Here is a 22,701-nt window from a genome sequence, read left to right as displayed (position 1 = left end):
ACATATAATACATGTAAAATTTATACACATACATATAGATATGTATACACACAGACACAGGTGTACATATACATGAATATACTGATCTAATTTTTCTTGGCAACTTACATCTGTTTCCTCAAAGCTTCACTTCTCTCTTTTAACAGCTCTCTGTTTCTGATTTACCTCATCTCTACATTAGTTTTGTTGTCAATTATCTGAGGGTGCCGTATCTGTAAAGATGAGTGCTATATAAGGACTTTTATTCAAATAAGCGTTCTTTTAAACAATTGTGACTTATCTGAAGACGAAGGTAACACCTTTGCAAAGGGTGGGCCCTCACTGTTGTCTCCAGGCAAAATCTTGAACTAGAAAATACTGTTCACACACATACCTTGATGGACATTCTTTTGTCCCTTGAACTTTGTTTTGTGCAATCCATTCATCTTCCTATATGTCATCTGCCCACTGACCTGGTATTCTGCAAAACCCTGCTCCCCATGAGACCCCAGAGTATCATAGTCTCTGGCATGCCTCAGTGAGGCTGGCAGTTATCATCCTTCTATACAGGGGCAGAAAATACCCAGGTGTTGAAGATCATCTCTGCATGTAATTCCTTTTAGCTTTAATGTATTCCAACAGGAAGCAAGTGCTTGCGCACCTTTCAGCGACTGCAACTAAGTGGTCTGCTAGAAATCAGAGACAAGATGTATGAAGGTAAAAAATGATTATTTATCACCCCCACAGTGACTAGATTATCTCTTTTCTGTTTCTCAGAATTGCCTGAGTCTTAAGAGCATCCTGATCCAGTCCATTTTACAGAACATCAGACACATTTTAGATGGTACCATTTGCTTCAAGCTCTTTTAATCTTTGAAGAAAATTGTTCCCGTCCACATACTGAATGGATCATCACTGAATTGAAACCTAAGGAAGGACATGAAGCGCTGGTGAATGTCCCCTTCCCATTGCCGTCATTATTTAATGCAACATTTAAAAAGTGACTTAAACTTATAAGAAATTACAAGACGACTCAGTGCATTGAGCAGAAGGAGCTATTCTGTTTCTAAGGTAGTTTTTTGATTAGAATGATTCATTCCTTATGAGCACATGTGTGCTTAAACCATTTTGCTTTTCAAAGCCCAGACACACACCTCTTTATTCTTCATGCTTGAATGAGTTTCACCTTCAGCATGAACTTTCATATTTTCTCTCACTTGATTCAAAGAAAAACAGAGAACTGTTCCTAACAGCACATAATGCACCAATGTTGCATAAAGGTAGAAGGTATTGCACAAGATTGGGATGGAGATTGTCAGATAATGGTTCTCCTTGTTTTCAAGTGTTTTCTTTGTAGAATCTGAGCCAGCATTTGACACCTTTGGGAAGCTGAGTGACAACTTACTCCTTGAGTGACCCCACAGAAACCAAAGGAACTCTCTGTAGAAGAGGTTCTGCTCCAAGAGAGCAGATGCAAAGTTGTCTTGACCTGTGAAACTGTGCAAGAGCGTATCCTACCGGACGGGATTTGGACAGACAGATAGCTTAAAAAGTTCATGCTAGATTGAGGGACAGATCCTTCATCTGCCACTGTTTGAGACTAGTTTTCTTCTCTGACAATTTGTGTGTATTCCCATTTAGTGGCAATTAGCTGTGGCCATGAAATGCTGTACCTGATAGGTGTTCATCCATGTGTGGAGTTGATGACATTCCCCTCACTGATGTATGAGTGTGCATACCTCTCTGTCCGGCAGACAGGTAAAGGAAATGTTTTTCACATTTCAGGCTAAATTGCACCTTTATCTAGTAAGTTAGTTTATTTTTACTGTTTTCTTCTACTTTTTGTAGGAAGCCTTCATCCAGGGCCCTGCAAAGGACTGCGCTGGAACTTCACCATGCTTTGAGTGTGATGCTGGATGAAATGATCTTCAGAGGTCCCTTTCAACCTAAACCAGTTTATGGCTGTAAGCCAAGCCAGGAATAAAAAAGATGTAAATCAAAATAGTAACTTGTACCAGGCATTCCTAGGATGGTGCTGTGTAGGTGCTAAGGTGCTAAAGTAGAACAACGTCAGTGATGTGTCTATGCCCCAACATGTAGGACAAGACTCCACTTAACTGGGCAGAGATAATTGGAGGGGAAGGGGAAAAGAGGCAATTGGTACAATCTTTGAATGCAAGTTTTCTTGCCTTGTCTAGTAAAGCACTGCTCAGATAAGTTCATTTCTGTGAGACTAGGGTCTAAAGCTAGTGCCTGTTATCTGGAAATGCTGTTTATTTTTTGACCACATGTATGCTTCGCCTTAGTTTTGGTCACCACAAGACAACACAAATGGTTCAGACTCATTTGCCATTTTGCACTTACAGCCTGTTACTCCAGTAAGCCTTTTGGTATTAAAGTCAGTCTGACTTCTCATGTAGGATCCAAGCCAAAACAGATTTTCATGACTATACCAGGCCTACCTGGCACCGTTGAAATCAAAATAACAGTTAATACCAAAACAGACTCACTTTTTAGGGCCTCGTTAGCAATCACCAACAAAATGCCCCCCTCAATATATTCTTGAAAACATCAGAATATGTTCTACATTCATGTCTACTATCCTTAGCAATTTGAAATGCACCACCCAAGGCCAATGTCTGTTTGTCAGCATCTGTGCATGTACACAGAAGAGAGAGGACAGTTTTCTTTCCACAGGAGGTGAAGCGAACAAATGTAGAAGAGAAAACACCTTGCCCCTTCCCCTCCCAATATATTTTGATCCAAGCTGCCCTACTTCATGTATTAAGCATCTTTTCCCGATCTCTGTCAGATCAGGATATTGCTTTAGGCAGCCTCTCAGTTCTTATGCACAGAAGAGAAAAACTTGATTTGCTTTGCCAGATTTCTTGTCAGCTCCTGACCCCCTTAAACTCTACAAATCTAAAGTAACTCCAATTTCTTTGCAGTTACGCTGCACTTAAACTGGTAAACTGTGTATTTACTGTTTGGGTCTCAGGTAGGAAACAAAACTGTGCTGCCACAAATTCAGTCTTCTTTATGCATCAATTCCTAAATGCCTACTATGAAAGGTAGGCAGTATGGTGACAGAAATGTGAAATAAAAAGAGAAAACCTTGAAGAACTGTATTTGCTCTTCTGTGACCATGATTCTGGCATCGCATGATTTTCTTCTGGTCTTTGTATCTATTTTATCTTCTTATAATAAGGGAGTGGGACTGAAGGAAAGATTACAGTGGGAACCAGGACCCAAATTTGAAGAAAGAACGCAGCCAAGGAATGTACCTGAACCCAAGAGATAAGAACCATTTTTGAGATCCTCAGCTTTAGGCACTGCTTCTGTAAAGAAAGATAAATCGTCTGATTTGGCTCTGCCTCACTTTACCCACATGCAAAATGGGGAGTGGAATATTAATTTCTCAGGAGCGTGCAAGGCCCTGATTCAGATTGGGGAAAAAAAAATCCATGACAGAGTTAAAAAAGGGTGCTAAACACCAAGATATTATTTATGATGATAAAAAGGAAACTTCCCACATTCTCTGTTTTATCTGTTTGTACATTATATGGCAAACTCACTTGAGTCATGACCTATATTTGGAGTTGAGCCATAAAAATGTGTGAACAAGAGTTGTGGGTGATGACCCTCCGAAAAAACCCAGACCTCTGAATATCCTTGGTCTGATAGTGCAACAGAGGATGATACATTTTAAGTTTTAAATAAGGGATTTAAGGTTGACGAGGGGAATGTAAGAAAAGAAAAAAACCAAAACAAAACAGCATGTGTGTGTGTGTGTGTGTCTGCTCTTATGAAAGGCTGCAGCAGCCTCAAAGTAAAACAGCACCTCGCTCTCCAGAGTTCATACCAACTTCAGATGTTTAATATACAGAAAACAAATGTCTGACAACTTCAAACTCCATGGATCAGAGCAATAACGAGTATTGTTTTACAGTGATATTTTTAGTCTAAACTAAAATAGCTGAAAGTGCAAGAAAGCAGAACATTTTCTTGCAAAAGTGATTGATAAAGTAGGGATTGTTACCGTATTTAATTAAAATATATACCCCCATGCAACTCCCTCATCTCCCATCAAAACTCCTCTTGAAATTACTATATATTTATTCTTTATAAATAGCTAGAGGTTTTTATAGTTCATTCTTGTCCTGATCAACAATAGGTTTGACCTTGACTTTGAAGGAAGTAAGATTTAGTACTAACAAATTTTATAATTTTCCATCTCAGTTCTTTCCATCCAAAAGTCTATTTTTCTTCAGTCATCCATGCAGTTTCTTGTTTTGTTTTGTTCTATGTTATTTTCTTTTCTTTCTATAGTGCTCTCCAAATTTTCAGTGTCTTCTTTCATTTAATATATGCTCTTTGTCACTGTTTGCTCCACAGCTGAATATTTTACATTTTACAGATCCCAGTTCTACCTATAGCATTGATCTTGTATTTTAAATGTTCCTGTTTTTCTTCATCTGGCTACTCCTAATTTCGGAAGCTTTCATCTATTAGCTCGAAAAATACAATTTCAATACTGTGGTCATATTTATAAAAATATCAAAAACCTTCAGACAGAGAACAGATCCTTCCACAAATCAGTGACCCAGATTTGCTCTGAGCTGTTTTCAGATGGAGTACATTTATTGTGACAACCCTTAATTTATATTGGGAAAGGTGAAAATGTAACAAGAAGTGGTATTGGAATAATTTATAATATTTGTCTCTTTTCTGCTGTATTTAGAAGAGCCTTCCACCCAGAACCCCAAAGAAAACTCATTTGTAGGACTATAAAAAAAGAATCCTCTATTGAAATTGTGTGCTAGAAACAAAATAAAGGCTTCTAATTAAAAAAAAAAAAGACTATTTATATTTTTTAAATCATTACTTTGCACTGAACAAATTTTGAAGCTCTAGATTCATCACTTCAAGATCCCTTTCTCCACTAAAGCTTATTATTTTCCTCATTTTTTTCTTCCCTTAGTGTATCATCTTGGCTGCCAAGACTGTGCCTAGATTATGGCCTCTCCAAGGCTAAGGACTTTACTGGGTAAAGGAAGGTGAATTTTTGTCTGTCAAGAAGAATAGGGAGACGGCAAACCCTGGCAGACACTATTCTGAACTGAAATATTTCCATTTCCTGTAAAACAGCAGGATGTTTCTGATAATTGTATTTCTACTGCAATTTGGCTACGGGAAGCCAGGTCTATCTTACACGCTGCTCATTTGTGAAGTATGAATCAAGAACCTTGGAGCATGTTCTCCTGGGCACATATTCACGTTGGGTTTTGCATCAGTGGGATTTTAGCTGCTCAGAGGTTAAAGCTGGACTGGGAACAGTGCTGTGGTTGAATTTGTCTCGTTGCTTTTGTGACTCGGTTCGTATTTAAACAGCACTGACATACACATGAAATCTGACATTTTATAAACAGGACAGAAATATTTCCCCACCTCTAAGACATATGATCAGTCCCAATCAATTGCCTATAAATGTTCTTCAGGTGTTAGATAAGAGGTGTTACACCTACATACCACATCAATGTTGTCAAACATCATCATGCAACAGACAGCTAATATTCACTAGAAATTTCAGGCTGGAATGTGCTAAGGGATCATCGAAACATACCTCTCCAAAGGTTTATTGAGAGCTGCATTTGGAACTTTTCTCACCTTAAAATCAGCTTGTTTGTCTTTAATTAATCTCTGTTTCTCTATATTTTCATAGTTCAACGCCTATTATAGGTACCAACGATTTGCTTTAAAACTGAATAATAGATCCTCAAAAATCACCACAGCAGAAATAGGGTGGAAATGTGGCAAATAACAGTCCTCATCTTCTGAGATAATTTCAGGGAAATCTTGAGGCCCTTTGCTCTCTGTCATCTTTCCGTTTGATATACTGTGAGTACTAACTGTATACTTACATTCACTAACTGTATATTTACATTCATAATGCTGTGGTATATAACATGGTTCAGTAACAGCTTACATTTCCATAGCAGTTAGGACATTTTCCATTGCTTTTTTTTTAACAAGACATACGCTAGGCACACTCTGTATATACACGTTTATCCCCGAAGTCCAGTGGCTTATTCCCAGTTAAATGATTCTGGAATGCTCTGATTTTAACATATGGAAAGATAATATAATATAACTCAATAATCCAGTTCAAGCCCTGTCTGGCAGAGCCTTGATACCTTCAAAAACTTATTGTGCTCCAATTTGAATATAGTTGGCCTTTGCTCCTCCTCCTCTTGGGAAGCTGTTACAAAACCTGATTGCCCTGAAAGCCGAAAACCTTGTGTGAGGCTCTGATAACAAGTGAATGTCGCAAACACCCATCTTGACATGGACAGGGATGGGCTGATGATGACCAGGGAGTGTTGAACAAGGATGGAGCCTGCGGAGGCAGGATAACGTCTTGTGAGACCACTCCTCTATTCCTAAAACACGTAAACAATGACCATCTGTGCTCTGTACACCATGTGCCTGTGACAGATCACCGCTCGCTTGGTCAGCCCTGAAGTGGGGGGGGGCAGTGAGACCCCCGGACCCCCACAACCCACCGACTCATTTCTAGAACATTTCTGAACATTCCTGAGCACATACTGCGCCTGCTCAGTGATGACAGACCCCCGCCTATGGGGCGGGCACATCGGGTTATAAAAAGTGGAAACATATAAGTTTTCGGTGTGCGCCCACCACCTGAAGACTACAACTACGAGCAGAGAACATCGCTGGATCCAAGGGTGGTGATATCTTTTCTCTCTCTCTCTTTCTTTCTCTCTTTCTTTTCCTCTCTATCACTCTCTTTGTAACCTTAATTTTCGGCACATTAGGGTAATATTGTCACACGTTTTGCTAAATGCTTACCTTTCATAGTTCTGCTAAATTTTGAGCATTGTTGTGACCTTTGGCAAACCTCTATCTTTTGTAGTTCCACTGAATTTTAAGTAAATTTATAGTTGGTTTGAATGTCTGAAGTAATTGTTGTTACTTCTCATTACCGCGCAGAGAATTAAAAAGTTAACCTCACCCCCTGAGTGGGACGGGACACCTTGTAATTTCCATTTTACATGCATTCAATATTTCATTTCTACCTGTTTTATCCTGACCCTCGCTGGCTTTGCAGATAAATCACTCTCCTCTCTGCTTTCACCCAGCCTTCTCCCTCTCAGTCTTCACTTGGCAAGGCTGAACGCACCGTGCTGTTACGTGCTCTCTCACTCCTGAAGAGCTTCCCATTCCCCTGACTAACCTGGACATCTCAGCTATTGCTTGTTCCAGCTTGGCCTGCAACTTCAGGCTCCGTTGAAAAGTCCAGAAGAGCAAGTAAATATCTCTGATTATTGGAATTTCATGGCAATGGTTATATTTTGTTGTGTATTTAGCTCTAAATTGTGAGTTTACTTTTCATCATCATGCACTAGGAATGCTGGGCTAGATTTAAGGATTGAGTCTGGATTGACAGTTGATGTGTGACAAAGATTAACAATTGTTAAAAAAGTATATTTGCCATTGATTTGTTATTTTCATGAAATTATTTGGCGAAGTTACGGCAGGTCCATTCTCAACGTGAAAAGGTTTTAATGAGGGAAAAGACACTAAATGCTGCCAAACCAAGAGATACTTCACCATAATTTGTTCAGATCTTAGATCCAGGGACATGAACTGGCATTCACAGTTGCAGAGGCATTCAAGGATAATGCAACTCAAAATGTGTCCCACTTGTCTTCTGGACACCTGTATTATTTCCATAGTAATTCCAAGAGACATGTTTACTTACTGCAAATACGATACTGGCATGTGCTAAAAGACTTTTTTACTTAGGCATTTGATCTGTTTAGTTTACACAAAAGAATCTTTCTATTAAGATGATATTGGGGAAACTTTTTGTTGTTGGCTTCTAAAACTGCACATAAAACCTGGAAAACACCCCTCTTAAACCAAACCAACCAAAAAACCCAGCAACAACCCAACACAATTTGCTGAAAGAATGATTTCTTCTTCTCAACAGACTCAGTTCTGCATAAGCAACATGGTTTGTATTTTAGAGATAGTGGAAAAAAGGAGATAGATAGAAAAAAAGAGGGAGAAAGTCAGACAGAAAAGCTCATTTATCTCCCATGAGCTGAAACAATTACCAGGGTGTGGGGAAAAAAGTATTATTATTTCAAGCCGAGATGTTAGGGTTCAACTGATGGGCAATAAAGAATTTTCTACCCATGCTGAAGACGTAATAATTATAGGACTTGTAAACAACAGGCAAATAATCATAGAATCATAGATCATCAAGTCCAACCATAAATCTAACACTGCCAAATCCATGAGTGTATATAAATAAAAAGTGTAGCATACTTCTTTAAAAAAAAAAAAAAAAAATAAAAAATCTTTTCTTGTTTCCATTGCTATCTGGCATCCAGAAGTGGAGAGTGTTAGTCCTGAGCAGGCAACAAACTATTAAAAAGTGTTAAGATGTTTAATTTTATATATGACAGTTGTGGCCCCAGAAATTACTATTTAGCAAGCCAGTCTGGGCACGGTTAGAATGTAGGTGAGAGTTACATATTGAGTCACTACATTATTAAATTGCATGTGACATTTTTCTCATCCAGTTCTAGACAATCCCAGTCTGCACACCTGGATGCTCAGCTGTCCCTTTGTAATTAATGGACAAAACCGGTCTTTTTCAGGGTGGTTTCAGGACAGTTTTAGGCACTGCTTTAGGACAAGAGTAATTGGTCCATATGCCTCACTATGGAGTGATAGTAATGGGAACCAAGACTGACGAGTTTTGTTACATAATCCACATTTTTTGTTTTTCTCTTTGAACTGAATTACCATGTTAAAGCATAATTAAATTTTTACACTCATTGAACTACCTCAATTTATATTTGCCAATTACTTGACAGGATTTCTTGTTCTGTATCTGTGGCATTCAAGATGCTGAGATAGTCTTCTATCTGCGTGTTACCTGAGCCTAGATTAAGTAGCTTGGAAAAGGAGAATGAAAACATGTTATGCACAGCACAGTACAAATAATATTCTTGTGCAGATTTCTAAGTGATTTATTTAAGGATATTTTCCCATGTTATAGGACACTGCATACTGCTTGAATTTATGACACCACAAAATGTTAGGTATGTGGTCCAACTTGAATTTTGGAGGTCTGCAGGACAGAAACCATATTCCTGCTGAGGTTTCAAAACCAGTTGTCTCTTTTCCAGTACAAACCCCCTAAGGGAGATTATAGGGTTTTGAATAACTCTTTTTTTCCCCTCCTTCCCCGCCCTGAAGAATCTTAGTAAATCCTGGTTGTATCACATTAAGTAATACCATTTTATTTAGCAGGTTTATGTTCCTATTCTGCTAATGAACTCACTAAAAGATCATCGTTTTCTAGTCAACAGATTACCAATGTAAACATTAGCTGAATTACCAGTGCATTTGATGGTTCATCTCTGATGAAAGTGAATAGACATTTATTGATATGAAAGAAAGAAAAATGAGCAAAATCAATTGTTAATGTGAGTGGCATTTTGCAAAGAGAAAACTAGTCTTTCAGAACTGTGCAATGTCTGAATCAAAACTTTTTTGAGACTTGAACTTGAGCTGTAATTGCTCTTTTTTAAAGTTTGCATGCATACATACTGTGGTGTGATAAAAATAAGCTAGTTTGAAACACAGTTCTGAATAAATAGTATGAATAATAAAGAGCCCAGGAAGACAAGTTTTTCAGGTATAACAAAAAATAGTAAAAGCTTTTTGATTTGCTGAAATATAGAGTATATAAATTTAATGCTAGAGTGAGTTGTGGCAAAGATGAGAGCACACCTGGACATCAGCAAAAAGGAATAAACATAGAATCATAGAACTGTTTGGGCTGGAAAAGACCTTTGAGATCATCAAGTCCAACTGTTAACCTAGCACTGCCAAGTCCACCACCAAACCATGTCCCTAAGCTCCACATCTACACATCTTTTAAATACCTTCAGGGATGGTGACTCAATCACTTCCCTGGGCAGCCTGTTCCAATGCCTGATAACCCTTCTGGTTAAGAATTTTTTCCTAATATTCAATCTAAACCTCCCCTGGTACAACCTGAGGCCTTTTCCTTGAGACATAATATATGAAGCAGGATGGTTGTGAAGTTCGATGACAATATGATAATGAAATGAAAATTGAGAAATGCCAGTGGATGAGCAGAGGAAAAGCAAATTGAGGGAGGAGGGGGAAAGTCATTCTGTTATATTACAATCAAATTATGATAAGCAGGAAAAACCCATTGTAAAGGTCATCACATAATTATTCTACAGACACCGGGAATAAATTTGTAGGTGTTTTGCAAAATGAGAAAATTAACCAGGATTGTTAATATTTCTTTTCTGTTCAGAATTTAGGAACTACTGAAGATGAGAAAATAGCATGATCTTTACCTTCTCCTTTCCTCCTTTTTTTCCTTTTTCTGGGACATGATGCTGACTCATCTGATCAGTTTGATTCCTCTTTCAAAAAGTTCTGACAAACAGTTAAACACCTTCCAAAAAGCAACTTGCTCAAACAATGAAGTGAACTGGCTAAACGTATCCCTTAGTCATCAGTGACTCTGCATGTCTTTGTCTTTGTCATGGAAATAGCCAGTAAGAAATTTCCTTGGGGGAGAAATCACTGACTTCTTAATCAAATATTGAATTAAAATATTTTGCAAGAACTAAACCAGCATTGAAAGTCACACTTCTAGCATTCTGCAGGAAAAATCTACCTGTGACATCTTCCATGATTCTACCTTCTTACAAAGTGGGGATGAAGATTGTCTGACCATGACAAATCAGAGGACTAGGAGTCTCACTATAATGACGTTATACGCACTGCTGAGAGACAGCAGATATTAGCTCAGCTGAAGCCCAGCTAACAAGGCTACAAGGCTTTAGGACCACAGCTGGATCAGGTCAGGCTCCCTCAGAGTAAAACTAATTTCTCCTCACTGTTTTATTTTGCCCAGAAACTACCAAAACCATATGAGAAATACCGTAGTTTTCAAATTTATTCTTCTTGGCTGAAGTGTGAAGTGTTATTACTGAAGGCAGACACATGTTCCTTTTTTTTGAGTGATACTGTAACACTGGAAAAACCCCAATTTTCTACAGTATGATTTCAATGAAGGATTTTCAGCCAGCTCCAATCCCTTGATATCTCTGTTCCACGACTGGGTAGGTATAAGATCCATAAAGAAGGGATGGGCACGATTGGAAGTAGCTTCATTTAACACTTAGAGGATCTGATTTTCCTACAATATGACTTGTCTTTATTACAGCACCTTTGTGTTTGCACTGGAAGAGAAATTATGAGTGTGACACCAAGTACATGAGTTTTGTCACCCCATGGAATGCCAAATGAAAACACGCTGACGCAACATACATCATCTTTGCAGGCAAAGGCTAAGTCGTGTTATGGAGGAGGCAAGTCTTACGTCATTCACTTCACAGAAGTAGCTCACCTTGTGTTTTCTGCTTAAAACATAAGTTTTCCCAAGTATGTATAATGTAGTACCTAAGTAATAACCTGGGACATGGAAAATTCACCTCAACTGGCATGTTGACATCATCTCAGACTAAAAAATATTGCTACAAAAGCAGAAAAAACACCCTGTGCTAATGTTTGCCATGATACTGGCATTAAAGATGTTGACACTTCTTCTGCTCTATTCTTTTCACAAGCATTACTCATGATTCTGTAGGAATCATTATCCAGTGAAAGGCAATACTCTCAAGTCTTCTCTTTTTTCTTCCTTTTTTCAAAAATTGGGTGATAAGGAAAAACAAACCCTGCAGTTGCTCTGAGTCAAAAGTGGTAGGAATGCATGAAATACCTGCTCTACATTTCTTGCAAATGCCACTTTTCCTAGAAGGTTCAGAAAATTTTCTGGTAATTCACAGATACGAAATAACTCTTCTGCGTATTTTTCTTCTAATTTGAATCTTTTTTGATGGCTTTATGGATGGAACAAACTAAAGAAGAAGAAATCTGAAAAACAACAACCAACCAAACACACACGTGAAGGTCACCTCATTCATACGTGAGTAATGTTTTTGTTAAAAACAAGAAAGGAAATCCAGGAGTAGAGTTACCATGTAGGTTAGTATCTGGACAGACTGCAGTGGCTACAGTGAGGACACATAGTCACCCTCAAATGCATTTCCCATGGCCTTCTGTAAGGGGTAGTTGTCTGGAAACACCCTCTTTTCCTAATTATCAAGCTTCTTTCATACCCTAATAAAAATAAACAAAGCCAAAACCCAATGAGGTTCCTCAGCAAGGTCCAAAAACTTTGTATCAATGATATGGAAGCCCAGACCTCCAATGATTTGCTACTGAACCACCTCAGATGCAAATTTAGAGTGCATTACTTACTCGGCAACAGCGATCTGTTTACTTTTAATTGTATTTCAGTTGGACTGGAAAGTAGCTTTTCTCTCTTTGACCAAGAGGGAAAAAACCTCATAATTCATGTCAGGTAAAGAGCGTGTGTACAAACACTCAGCCTGCAGACAATGACACGCTGAAAACCCGTATGTAAGTACAGCATATGTGGCTGTCTGTCCTTTATGACATATACTTGATCTTGCATTTCCTATTTTCAATGTGTTGCACCTAAATTGCCTGAATTGCTTTTGAGGTAAGTGACTGCTACCATAGTTGTGTTGTTGATAGATACAAATTCTTCTCTGATGTACTTGGAGAAGCTCTTGAGGTTAGAGAACTTGTGACATTTTCCAGGTAGCAAGCAGTCCATTTTAGGTGCTCTGCACCTGTCACTATTTTTGGATCCTTGGAGAGTTTCCAGTTATCTTCCTTTCTTGGTAGTTTTGGCCAGCTATGTGTTATAAATGCTGAATTATATATTAAATTATGTATTCATGCCTAATAAAGGACTTATAAAATTAATCTTAGTAGGAAGAAAGATTGATTTATCTTTAAATGGTGAGAATCCCAAGACTTCTTTACTGCTTGAACTAGAAAGGAGGTAAACTTCGGTAGTTTCAACTGGAGTTTGCTTTGAATTTTGGTGTCATACTTAAAACCAGGACATGCAAATCTAGTGGATATGAAACACTTGCACATAATATGGCTCAAATATTCCTCTAATGTGTCCTGGCTGAAACCAAGAAACATCGACTCTGTCTCAGAGAGGTGTTGGCATTGTAGATTAGCCAACTGGGGGTCTGAATTGGCAAATCCAGACATAGTACATCTTAACATTTCTTCCCTTGACATGAGTTAAAATGATAAATGTAACCCGAGAGAGAATGAGATCCTCTTAGTATTTCATTGCCATCGTCATAGACTAAGATTGGACTTTCTTTGATCACTGCTTTTATGTATCCTTTGTCTTTGTCAAACTTTTGATGCTCTTTTTTCTTCTATACTTCTGTTTTCCCGTTGGAACCTTAGAGCAAAACAATAAAAGAAAATCATTAAAAAAGAAACAAAAAACAATAATACAGTAGATCTTTCCTTGGATGTCATGTAATACATGACTGACAAGGGAGAGAAAAACTAGCGTGTTTTCTTTCTACTATATTGCAGAAAATTATTTATCATTGATCTCTCTGGGGGGTGGAAGGATGCCTGGACAGAATCAGAGGCAGCAAACATTCATCATGTTAAATCTATTTTCTAATAACTGAGAACACATATTTCAGAACCCTATGAAGACTTTTGATAAAACACTACTTGCACAATAGAGAATTTAAGGGGATAAATTCTGTGGGTTTATCCGTCTAGGACTAGTAAAATTGTTCTAAATATTGAATTATAAACCTTCAGTCATGCCTCTGCCTTCTTTCGTGCTACCTGCTTCATCTCTAGGTATTTCAAATGTCTTTATAACTGCTTCTTGTAGTGAACTTCTGAACAACAAATAAGACTATTAGAGACTTTGTCTCCCCTTTTCTTCCTTCTCTTTTCCCCAGTATGATACTCCCTGAGGTATTCTGTCTTCTCAAATGGAGACCATATGAAAATTTACTATTTTCTTTTCCTGCCAGAGAACTAAATGAGCAAAATAAACCAAAATTAAGCATGCATTTAAACCAGAAATCTATCCTGGATCACTTTGAGACCATTCAGAAGTTCAGATTTTAACTGATACTTTCAATTTCTGTAACAGTAATCATGAAGTTAAAGAACAAGTCTTCAGTTTATACCAATAGAAAACTGGAAGGGACTGTCATGGATGGGCTGAGTCTATGCTGGTACGCTGCAAGTGCCTGACAAAAGCCCTTGGGAATCAAGGCTACCTTGCACAGCAGTGCTTGCATATATGCTGGTTGATTCCCTTAGCTTCCAAAACAGAATGATTTCTTCCAAAATGCTTTTTGGCAATAGTCGCTCAAACTCTACAGCCTGCTCAGGCCTTTACTTGAGAAGTGAATCTCTTGATCGTGCCCATTGCCTCTGCTTTGTTTTACATTGTGCTCTTGAACACTGTGAGCTGCGATCCTTGCAGATAGAGCTAAATTGGAAGACTCCAAGAGCGCAACTAATGTGCTGCCTTCACTAAAGGGCAATGCCATCCATGGGACCAGACCAGACTCAATCTGAGGCTACATGCGTGTCACCCACAGTGTAGAGTTTAGCCTTTGAATTCCCATCACAACTATTTCTGTTTACATAACCACTTCTACTGAGCTGAGCAACTTGCTGATATAGACATTGATTCTTGATTCTTGTACCAGGGAATTGTTTGAGAGAGTGCTCTTGAACCCAGAAGGAAGGTATGCCAAGGATCACTCTAGCAGTTTAGCAACAATAATAATCATGTCCCAGCACCTCAAAACAGCTTTTACTTGGAGCGATGTAATTATCATATTCTGACTCCTACTACATAGGCAACCATACCTTAAAAATGAGTAAAAGTTCATCACAGAACAAGAATGATAATTCAGTCAGCTTTTTAGCTTGCACTGCTCTGATCAGAAAGCTGTTCCAGTCATTTCCTTCTGTGTTTGTTCAAAACTTTCACACTTCCATCTTAATTTCCAGTTGACGTTAGCATATGGTTCAGAGTTGTCATAAGATAACAGTGACTCATGCCTGAAAGTAACAGTGTCTGAGAGTCAAGACTTAAGTGGAGACATAAACAGTTGGAGCAGTTATTCTGGACTCCCTAGGATAAGTAGTGAGAAAGAAGCAGTTTCTGGATGCAATTCAGCTGCCCAGGTTTTGGTCATGTGGCAAGGGCTATGGGACTTCAGTTATAAATGACTCGTAGGTATGGAAATATGATTTGTTCTTTAGCTACAATTGTAGTGTGGCTGGGTATGAGGATTGTGCTTCTTCTTGCACAGTGCATTTAAGCCATTAATTCTCTGGTGTTTCAGAGTGCCCAAATAGTTGTCTGCATAGATGAGATAATGGACTGATCTGAGGCATTGGACAGAACTGAAACTAGGGGACTGACTGAACAATCAACCATTTAACCGAGTGTTACAGGAGCTCCCCAGGTGGGAATTTCATGCAGTTCTGGAGATTCCCCCAGGCATAGTCTGTTCAGCCCAGTCCAATTTGTATGCTTAAATGTGTTAACATCCTGGGTAAAGTGACTCATTGATTTCCAGGCAGTTCCTTGCTGCAGAAGTTACTGAATTGTACACAGTTATTTGTAAACAAACAACACAAACCTTCCCGTAGAAGTAGAAATAATGTAGGACAGTCTGTTACACGTGGCTAAGAATTTTAGGAGATGTTTTGTACATGGTTATTATTATCGATAAAGGTGGATTGTAGATAAGATGGAGTGTTCACGTAGGACCACAGCTAGATTATAAGTGAATAGAAGAGTGGTTTGAAAGCCTCACCAGATTCGGTTGAAGGTACTGATGCAAGGTTTCTAACAACAGAAACCCCTGCGACCACAGGACAGCAACCAATAGTCTAGTCTGAGCAATTTGATTTCACATGTAAATATTGTCCTGTGAGAAGAACCTAACAAAATATTTTTTTTTTTCCCATTTTAACAAACATTCAGCCTTTGAGCATCTGTGCAAAATATCTGCTTTAGGATGAAGGGTGTTTCACTGAAGACTCCATTAATTATAGTGGTTAGATCTCTGTTGACCACAAAGGGAGAAGTGGGTGGCAAGCTCTACTACTACTGCACACCGGGACCTAGTACTAGCCACATATGGCCAGATAAATTCTTCCATATGAAAATTTTTAAAAATTACCATTTCAAGAAGCAGTGAACAAGCTGATGGAGCAGTCCACATGGGCTCCATGGCCATGTAGGATATATAATACCAGAAGTTCCTCCTTTTCTTTTGAGTATGCCATATTCCACTTTTGCTATTTGCTTATCAAGCCTATTTTTGGTTCCTTACACCATAGCTTATAAAACATAATTTAGCATGGCTTGGAGGAATTCTATTAATGTCAATATGCAAGCTGAAAAATCACACTGCATTCAGTACTATTTAAAATCTAAATGTCTTCATACAGCTATTGCATGTGTACTTGGTGGCACTGGTCATGCTGATTAACTGATCTTACTAAATGAAAAAGTAAAGGTATACTGTAATTTTTCTAACACCAAACTTTCTATTTTAATACTTTTAAGTTCACTGCATCCCTTATTCAGTTATGAATTTCAATAAAGTAGGATTAAATTGAATTGTAAAAACAATATGCAGTTACGTCTTCGGTTCTGAAATTTCTTGTCCTTTGTACCTAAAATATAGTATAATTAGCATATACCAAGCTGCTTCTGGTGATGCAAATCTTTCTGTCAATGTTTTTCTATGCTTTTTCCAATGATATATAGCAACAGTAAAGGAGCATAGATACATTTCACAACATCCTAGGTCTGAAAATTTATTTTACTTCTCCAGGTTACATAAATACCTGATAAAGGAAGATACTGAATGCTTGGAAAATCAGCTCTGAACTTTTTGAAGGCCTAATGTGCCAGTAGTTGTATTTCTTAAATGTGTAAAAATATTTCCTGTCTGTAGCTTTCCCCTCCACCTACTCATTGAAGCCATAAAGGTCAGTCTCCAAGTCAGCTAGATCTTGGGAATAATGTGCTTTAAAAATGATCTAAATTTAAGACAGTAGAAGTTCCCTCAAATGTATTATTATCAAACTAGGGGTTTTGAAGGTTTCAGAACTTTAGTAAATAAGCTAACCCATGAAAACACACCCATGTTAGGTTGCAGGGTTTGCACAACTTAATTTTCTATTCTTTTAGTGGGATAGTCTATGATACTGGAAAAGTATTATGCAGAGGGCTAAGAGCTTTCCTTGCAGTGGACTGAACTGACATTTCCGTGGCATCGTGCTTTAACATCGTGATTAATGATAGTTGAAGTCGAACTGGGAAAGAAGCTGCAGAACTGGATTTGGTGTGTGGCTCCTCACTGGAAGATGAGGTATATTGGGAAGGGATTGTTGCGCTTTCTGAATACCAACTGATACCATGGAGGGTCCACTGAAGCCAAGGGTCAAGGGAAGTCCACATGACATCCTTGAATCATTTATAGTAGACATGGTAGGGGTGGGTTGACGGTTGGACTTGATGATCTTAGAGGTCTTTTCCAACCTTAAGATTCTATCACTCTATGATTCTACAATCTGCTGCAAATCCATGCTGTGAACCACTGGACTAGGATTTGCATCACTGGCATCTGCCTCTCCCTTCATTAGGGGTCTTTGCTCTTTTCTGGGTGTTGTGAAGCAAAGTCTGCAATCCTGGAACTGTGAAACTGAAGACACCACAAGAGATGAAGTAGAGCAGAGTACCACATGCTTATGCTTTTATGATGGAATCAAAAGATTTCCTCAAGGCTTGAGAGCTATTGTGTTTCTTGAAACATCAGTTTCTGAAATCACGAAATAACATGAAACAGTAACTTCTCCTTGGGGAAAAAACCCAACCAAACAAAACAACCAACAAACCGACAAAACTTTCAGCTTTTACTATTGTAGAGACAAGCTTGATAAGTATTAGAGTGTAATAAAAAACTTAAGTATTAACAAAGGAGTATTAAGCACAAAAATCTCATGATTTATTTACAAAAGCTCCCCCAAAACCATTGTTCTTTAAACTTGATATATTTTTAGTGGTTGTGACTGAGAAAATGGTAGCTGCTGCTGCTGAAGTAATGTTTCTGAACATTCTGAACCGTATCTGAAGCTGATATGGTGCTCTCTATAACTCAGTGATTTATGAACAGTTTGTGCACAGATAAACTTCGAATTGATTCTTATTCTCCTTGGACAGATGGGTTTGAAGGTAGTATTTGGCTGCTATGATTCAGCAGCGTTGACGCATAGCTAAAAGTGAAATTCTTTGTGTCCTGGTGGCGTGATAGTACTCACAATATGAAAATATGAACAGAAATAAAATACAATCTTGAGAAGCCTGTCAATCAAAAATCTCAAATTATTCCGCTTAATAGATTGAGTTTAAATATATACACCAGTCCAAAATGGAATGTAGGAAGATGCAACGTTTATGACCCTCTGCTTTTAGCTTTGATTATAGGCTTCTCATTTTAAAGGAGCTTCTTTCAGTATCTATGTTTTCATGTGATTTGCAACAGAGAGAGATAAAAAAATCAGTAACAAAAAAATCCTTCTCCAAAAACCCAAAGAGGCTGAGGTCACAATCTGTAAGTTCCTAAAATTTCTCTTCCTTCTTTTATCTTTTAGATTCAAAACCAGAAGACTACAATGGATGACTCAGGAAAGCATTTTGGTAGAGCTGCTGTCAAAGGATTCATACATTACTTAAAATTTTGAGTATACTCCTCAGTTTTCTAGAGCCATCCCAATCAGCTGTGTTAATCCAATTATTAATTCTCTTAAATGAACAAATGTATCTCCCACTTGCTGCAGATGTGTAAGGACAGAAGGTCATGTATCAGTATCCAAAGAAGGTCCTGTGTTTCCACCTCAAATAACTAAACTTAGTGTAAATTGGCTTGAGTTTTTGTTTGTTTGGTGTTTTTCTTTGTTTGTTTTATGTGGGTCTTTTTGTTGGGTTTGTTTTTTCCACATGCAACCAAGGGATACCTTCATGTGCACTTCAGCAAACGTGGAAGACATGTGAGGTAGACAGAAAGAGAAACGCAACATGTCTTATTCAAACTGCCCAACAGCCAGTGGCAAAATCATTGAGGGAAAGGAGGTGTCCTCTGTCCCATCTTGCACCAATAGGCACTAGGCTTCCCAGTGGTAGCAAAAGGATCTGTAGTTTGTGTGTATAATGTTTTTTTTAAAATCTCTTCCTAAGATGCACCAACTTCTGAAGTAGAGCACATCAACCAGGATGGGACTTCTGTGTGTATCATACAAATAAATATATTACAGAGAGATTACAGAGAGACTTCTGCTTTCTTTCACCAGGAGTGCCTGTTCGGTTGTTTCATGTAAGCAAAAGACAAAAACTGCCACCCCAGTGTAAATGAGAAACTGGTTTGCTCAAGGCCATGAACACAAGGGTGGTTCTGGACCTCTACAGAGATGTGAGTTCAATCGCTTCAAATACTATAAGTTAAGTGGTGGGGTTGGTGCCCCAATTCCATCTAAAGCCCTATATGGAAGTCCCTTCATCTCCCGGTGCCTGTGGTCCTCATCGGAGTGTTGATATATGTGGTAGCAGATATAAGATCTTTGGATACTGTTGCATTATGGTCCTTTCTTTTATTGCGAGATAGATCCATTATGTATTAATGTCTATCCATTAATTAATCCATTATTAATGGATTAAGTAGCCCATTATCCTTTAATTCACATGAAAAAATTGTGAAAATCTTCATGTGAAGCTTTAGGCTTTCATTGCACATGTCTTGAGGAAACTAAACAGATTTCTCATGCAGATTTGGCTTGTATCAGATCTGGGAGTTTCTCCTCATTAGTTCAGATTATTTTTAAGGAGAGTTGATTCTTTTGGGCGACTTCATTTTTGGCCAGTAATGGAACTAGAAGCATATTTCACCTATCACTCTGCTAAATCAATGCTACCACAGTAGACCATTACAAAAGAATCAATCATCTCAGCAACATTCCTAGAATGTACTAACCCAATAACATCACTTTTCAGTGTCTGTCAGACAAAGTTTAAAAGAAGGGGCTGGGCTGATGGGCAGACAACATTAAGTAAGGATGAATTTACCTTGTCAAACTGGATTTACCTGAGATCTTTGGGAGAAGACTCCACCTTAGAGCAGGATATAGATTAGTGGTGACGAATGAGCCTCAGTGTGCAGATAACAACTGGACCCCTTCCTACATCCTCCTCCTGTACCTTGTGTAGATTTTTATGCCTATATGAGTAAAAAAGGAGATCCAGGATTGTATATTCCGGATGAAGGTCCAGACCATCATGCCAGCTTACATGAGCTAAACCTGTGAATTTTATGTAATGAGCTGCAAGTCTGCCACTCTGGTGTCTTTTTTTCAGCGGAGTAATGATATCAGTCATTTGGTACAAGAACTGAAGTCATAAATCTCTTAGGAATAAGGACAATAGTTTAACCTCTCAGTCTCTCTGTGTCTCCATAGTGGATGCATAGAGGACAATACCAAAACTGGGAAATCATGCAGTGATACACTCCCAGAATATTCCTCCAGCCTTCAGCAACTTGTGATTCAGACTTACTGAGCCCTGATAGCAACTCTGAATTTAAGCTTTCGCAGGACATTTAATCCATGAAATCGTGCAGTCACTTTTTAAGCCCACATAAAATTTTAGTATTTGTTACGTCATGGAAAGAATTTTAACAGCTAAACTATGTTTGAAACAGTTTTGAACGTTCTTGGACACCTACCTCTGATATATCTGAATACCTTTGAATACTTGATCTTTGTTTCCTAAAGCCCTGATGATCAAAGGTAAAGTCATACAGAACTTGGATAGGGAAGCCAAAACATGAACCTTCCTATCAAAATCTCTCATGTTCCTGTCCTTATTTAATCTTAGATTGAAAACTCTTTTGATTAAATATTATTGATGCATTGTATTCTAGGGTGTTTGGCAGCTAACATGGAAAGCAATCCCTACCGACCTGATAGTTAGGCTGTAAATCATTACAGATGGAGTGGAGAAGGTGGCTAGTTTCTCCTGTGCCCAGATAACTCAGTCCACACTCAGAAGTAAGCATGTTTGAGGGCATTGCCAGTCCTCATTTGGAAATGGTTGCCTTGAGCTGCAGCACAGTAACTGTGTGTACAGTATTGCCATGCATTGCAAACAACAACAGTCTTGTTGACTCTGCCACCACAAGAGGTTTCAAGAAACCCAATTTGCTTAGCATTACAGTAGCTTCAGAGCTCATCCAAAGCTAGTTACTGAATGTTGGTTGAAAGATGCAGACATCCAGCTGCAAGGAGAGCTAACATGATGAGCTGCAGTTATCTGACTATCCTGACTACAAACTTCTGCTTTGTTGAGGAGGAGGGAAAGAAAGAAGAAAAAAAAAAAAAAAAAAAAAGGCAACTAAGCAATCAGCAAGCTCAACAGAAAGCAAAGAATGGCTTCACTGTGACCATAATGTCTCTTTCATGCTAACGATCAGAGAAAACTACTGCAAAGCAAAATGAACCTGCAAAGGATTGGTTTTGGTATGGAGAGGGTGAGGCATATCACATTATCCCCCTAAAAGTCATCTTTCTTTTCAAACAGGTTAGGTTAGGGCCTGGGTAGATCACACCACTGAGCAGCTGTAAAAAAAGGGTGGGCTTTTTACGTATCACTTCCCTCCTACTAATTCATCAGTCATCCATGGATTTCTCTGCATTACTGATAGGCAAAGTTCTTATATCAATTAAGGGCAGCAGCAACTTTTCTCAAAGTCTTTCTGACTAACTTGTTAGAACAAAGAAGGCAAAACTTTTACACTTCCTTTGTTTAAAAAAGAAAAAAAAAAATGTATTGACTGGACCCACGGTCATTACTGTACTAGGTACTGCTAAAACCTGCAACCCCCCAAAAAACTATCTCTTGACAAAGAAAGCCAAGTTGCTTGCTGAGAATTGATCTTTCATTTCTTCTGTTTTGGCTTCAACACAACAACTGTTTCAATGAGAGAAAATGTTTGTGTGTTATTGTGACGTTTGTGAGTTATACATTGCAACTGTACATGCGAGCAGGAGAGAATGGGAGTTTTAGCCAAAGTTAGCAGTAGTAAGAAGCAAAATTGGTGAATATCCTGTGTGAGAACAGTCTCCAAGAAGCCTCTGTAGCTGCCATTTTAGCAGTTCTGCTTTCATTTTTGCTAACTTTAGGATCAAATATTCACTTTAATGTTTCTGATGTAAATGTTAACCATGATCCTGAACAATTTTTCTCCCCTTAGCCTCTTCCCTGTTGATGCTTAGTGCGGACCCTTGTACCAGCACCAAGCACTGAGCTCTAACACCACCCTGAGGTCTTTGGCTTCTTGAGCCAACCTCAGAGGAGCTTGCTCTGCGGGTTGGTATCTGAACTCTGAGGCAGTTTAGTTTTCATTTTCCACAGGGGTCTTTTTGACTGCTACCACACACCTCTGATGAAGTGTTGTTATTATCTAAGCTAATGGGGCACTATACACTGAACTGTGAAATAACTTTCCTGACTTTTGTTCCTGTTTGACTTCTGTGACAAAGAGGGACACGTTAGTGCTGCCAGTTCAGGCCTGGGGCTCTGCCCTCCTCCAGTAGCATTCCTCTGATCTTGCCTTCACA

The sequence above is a fragment of the Balearica regulorum genome, chromosome 2 (assembly GCF_011004875.1).
Source record: "Balearica regulorum gibbericeps isolate bBalReg1 chromosome 2, bBalReg1.pri, whole genome shotgun sequence".
NCBI classification, from domain to species: Eukaryota; Metazoa; Chordata; class Aves; order Gruiformes; family Gruidae; genus Balearica; species Balearica regulorum.
The sequence above is the reverse complement of the archived record's forward strand: the minus strand, read 5'-3'. Positions refer to the sequence as shown.